Below are 4,536 nucleotides of genomic sequence, written 5' to 3'. Positions count from 1 at the left end.
CTTACGATATTCAGCCAGCAGCATGCACATAGGAGTCTGAACGGCTCAAGACGTCCGAGATGCCGTCCCTCCGGAGGACGTCGCCACATCGAAAGCGCTGATGCTGCCTGAAAAGACCACGCATTATGTTCAAAAATGCGTACACAACGAAACTATATAAACTCTCTGCTAATTAGGCCGCAATACTATACCAAGATAATTGTATTTTATTGTTGTATTGCGCCTTAAGATCAACACAGTTTCCTGTAGACTATAAGCAGAGTTCTTGTGTTTCAACTCTTTTAGAGTGCCTATACAGCATGCCCACATTGGGGCAGCATGGAAGAAACTCGTAAAGAAAACAGACCATTTATTTACACTTTGCTCAATGTATTATTGAGCCTGCGTTAAGACCGAAACTTCGTGCGAAGCCTACAAATATATTATCAGTGAAGGACCTATGTGTTTTGTCATTAACTTGGCACATAGATACACTGAGAATATCATTGGGCACCATACAATGTGCTCGTTACAATCCCGAGGGTACGGATTCGTCCGTCCCAATCAAATTCACCTAAAAACTGACCCGAATGAGAAGCTGAAAGCTCACTGGTAGGGTTGAAGTCGTAGACTTGCGCATCAGCAGAAGCCAATCACACCGACTGCGGGAAGTGGAGGCGACGGAAGAAGGCGAGCTCCTGCATCAGCAGCATCCTGCAACAGTATAGACGAGAAGCAAAGTTACACCAATGAACATAATCGACCCGGAGTTGCACCCTATGCGACCGTATCCCGGTGAACACTTGAACTGCTCTCGTCTTTAAAAAGAGGAGACGGAACACGATGCTCAAATCTCTCAGTACGCATCATGGATTGGGAATAGTAGTATACGTTTGGTTAACTAGTAGTTCCGAATGAACGTCTGGCAGCTGAACAAAACCGGATAGCCCGCTAGGCTTAGAGGCACTCGCAGGGCGTAGCACCGAATTCGTGCTAATGGCTGGTAAAGTTCTTGCGTGTCCAACCTAAACTGGTTCTCTCTAGTTTTTTCGCTTCTGTTATCATGCCTATCATGCTATAATGCCTAAGTAGATAAACAATGCTAAAAGTTAGCAGTGGTTTAGCTCGGCTATGTCGGGATATATGTAGCGTGAGCTACGCTGAGGCGCTGAACGTCAATTGCCGTTGAGCAGCAATTTCGCTCTCCTTCTCCATGGCAATGCCACACTGGAAAAGGCCCCGCTATATGTACACCCCTAGTGATACCTTTGAGCATGTGCACAAAAAGAGGCGCTGTCAAGCGGCTCCCGCGCAGCGTCAGGCTTGACTCCTGCGACACGCAGGCGAACAGCTGGGCACGCGCCGGCGCCAGTCCGTCTGCAGCGGCTATGACGTCACTCCGGCGCGCCAGCTGTGCGCCGTGTGACGTCACTGCTCCTGGCGCATGCGAAGCACGGCTGTCCAGGAGCCACGCGAAACTGCTCAACCCCGGCCAGTGTAGCTCACGCTACAAAAAGTTGCAATTTATCGCAGCCGCGGACATGGCAAGATGCCCGATGAGACAAGATCTACGAAGGATTGCCTTTTTCGCTAACAAAAGCTGAATGCCGCCTCGCGAACGATGAGAAGGCGGCCGAGGGCATCGCTAAAAAAGTAGAGAGATGACCGCTAGGAGGAATCAATGAGCGATAATCTTCGAGATCCTAGTGCTCCTCCCGGCTGGTGGAACGAAAAGAATGACTGGCATCACGCAAAGCTCCGAAATCGATGTACGATGCCGAGCGTGGCGCCTAGCTCGGAGACGCGGGAAAACACGGTGGCGAATCCAGTAGCAATGGGACCTGGCGGATTCTCATTTAAAGTCGGCGGCTACCACTTATTATTAGTCTTGACAACTAAGTAGAGTGCTAATTCAAGCACAAAAAACGTCCGCGTAAATCAATCGCCCAGTGCCTTTCAATATATATTTTGTAAAAATTGCATTTGTAGTTCACCCAGTGCACGATGCATCCACATTCCAGATATAGTAGTAACGAAGGAAGTGCTCGTACGAGGCTGTTTTCTCACTGCTGCAATTGATCATTGCAACACACCGCCAGCGCTCCGCGACACACCATGTAGCGCTGGTGGTTGTGCCATTTGTCGTACTTTATGTAGTAGGTTAAAGTGTGGAGACCTTCAAAGCGATCTTATCGACTGGGTCGACAATGTGACCATGCACCGTGAAAAAACCCTTCGCAGATCATACAGGGTTTTTTTTTTCAAGCGATATTTATATCTTCACGGCATAAAGGTTATGAAATGTGAAATGAGTAAGATGCCTAAATAAATGAAAAAAGGAGGGCTGATCTAAAGAACTCAAGTAGTGAACGATGATATGGACCCTAGAGGGTTGAATCTCGTTTTCTAATGAAACACGTAAAAATTGGTTCAGGCTTGTTTCACGAGCCAATCGGTGTTTTGGGATCAGATATTACTTATCTATTACGCATAAAAAGCCTGCCACTTTCTCCAGTACATACGGTGCCACAACCTCTTGCTATAACAGGCAGACTTTTATCCGCAGACCACAGAAAGCGCCACCGCTGCGTTGCAGGTCATATTGAGCGAGACTGTAAATGCATAAGCCAGTTAGGAATGCTACTCACATCGCACTTGCTTTCGGCGAGAAAACAGGTCTCTCGCCTTCCGATGGCACCCACGTGACGATTGCACTTCAGAGGCAGTGGGCATCTGCCTCCGTTGTGTTGATTGTGGCTCTTTATTGGACGCAGGATGTCGCTGCTCCTAAAGAAAAAAAAAGCAGTACGTCGGTGTTAGAACAACTTCGTAGGTATAGCAAAGAAAAATCAAATCAAGAAAATGCACTTGGCTTCCTGAGAGATGTTTACAGATAGAGAAGGGTCCTTCAAGTTTCCTTAGGCAGAGACTGTAGTGGCGGGCTTCGCTCAACCGATATGGGACGTAAACAGAAGCAACGTTTAGTTATATCGAAGAGGGGGCAGGACAGAACGAAAAAATTACGGAGGGTACATACGACTACTAACGTGCTGTGAAGGTTAAACCATTGACATTCTTTTAATCCACCCACAAATCTACTGTAATCTGTCTTTCATGCACTCTAATCTCCTAACCCATCTTAATACTACAGAGACTTCTTAGTCGAGCAGAATGCACAATTGACCCGTATAGGCGTTCCATACCGCACCTTCTACTGTTCAGTCAATCGCATGTTTTTAAACTATTGCAGATAAGGCACAGTCTGCTCATTTCTTAATCCATTCGCTGTAAATAAGTTCGCGGATCGAAGAGGAGAATGAACGTTCAGTCCGGTTTCCCTTCGAAGCAGAGTTGCGCTTAAACAATTCACCGACCTCGCCGATCCCGAAAGCAGTTTTCGCACCTCAATGTGGATAGCTAGCAGTTCCATTGCACAACACTGAATAACGAACTTTCGACGTAACCGGGTATACAACTCTTCTCGAAAGCAGTCACATAGCAGCGGTCAATTATTGCCGCTGTTTTCCTGAAGTAACACGAACGCCCTTGCCATATGATGCCTCAGATTCTACTCAAGATCTCTGGTCGCGAAGATACAAGAGCGTCGTTCAAGCTTCGGGAATAACCTAATTGGCTAGATTCAACTTCTGAGGAGCTGTCTTCTTGAAGGAAAGGTGAAGGCAGGTCTTTCTGGCCAGAGAGACTCCGTATTGGAATCACTGTATTCTACGCCATTCGCCTTCTACTTTCCTTTACCAGAATACTGATCAACAATTTAGTCTAGCTAGCCTGTTTTGTAATAATCGAAAGGTCGCGAACGTTGGCGCTCTGTCAAGCTCTGCTGAGTATCCGCCCGGCTGACATTTTGATGAATACGGCAGAGAAAGAAGCTACAGTCCTAAAGCACTGCACATTCTAGATTCACCTTTTTTCGCTTAAAAAACAACCTGGTTTTGTGGCCTATGCTTTGTATTCTGGCCTCGCAATGTAAAAGCACCAGGTTTATATTCCTTGAACGTTCGAAAAAAAAATTTTTTTTCATTGATCGCGCGGTGGTGGCGTACCGAAGACCATGAAAATTGAGCATTCTATGCCACTGGCAATGCATAGAAATGACCCCCCCCCCTGCCAATCCGGCTCAAAATGGATGGGGGATATTTTGGGGCTGCTTTCTATCACGGACATTCATACACTGTAGCTGGTACGATGGCGAGGATATGGCTTGTGGACATCTAAAAAAGCTGCCGCGAATGACGAATTGCTGCAAACTCACAGATGGGGCAGACAGGCTGACCCTTGAGACAGAGAAGCCATCACACCGAATGCGGAAAATGCCATGGCAAGGTGGAGTCGAGCTCGCCTCGCCATGACGATGGACCTGCAACAGCACAGAAGCGAAGTGGTCAGAGAAAAACCAGTGGAACCATTGGATACGGCTTGGGACGCTACGGGACCATGCATAACCAAGTGTCCTCTTTGAACGCGCCTCCAAAGTGCTCCAAAACTTCGCCCTCCCAGACCTCTCAGCACGTAGCATGGAATGGGAATCGTAGTGTT

At 47.3% G+C, this 4,536-nt stretch overlaps 1 long non-coding RNA gene across 1 annotated transcript; it reads right to left on the bottom strand.

Moving 5' to 3' along the window:
• Positions 1 to 589: 589 nt before the first annotated feature.
• On the bottom strand, positions 590 to 4,316 carry LOC144101886 (uncharacterized). Its single transcript, XR_013308085.1, has 3 exons — positions 4,253 to 4,316; positions 2,628 to 2,766; positions 590 to 693 (listed from the first exon to the last, which is right to left on the bottom strand). It is a non-coding gene; the product is annotated as an uncharacterized LOC144101886 (long non-coding RNA).
• Positions 4,317 to 4,536: the final 220 nt, after the last annotated feature.

Source organism: Amblyomma americanum, chromosome 8 (genome assembly GCF_052857255.1).
Source record: "Amblyomma americanum isolate KBUSLIRL-KWMA chromosome 8, ASM5285725v1, whole genome shotgun sequence".
NCBI lineage: Eukaryota > Metazoa > Arthropoda > Arachnida > Ixodida > Ixodidae > Amblyomma > Amblyomma americanum.
This window is presented reverse-complemented; position numbering and strand designations above follow the sequence as displayed.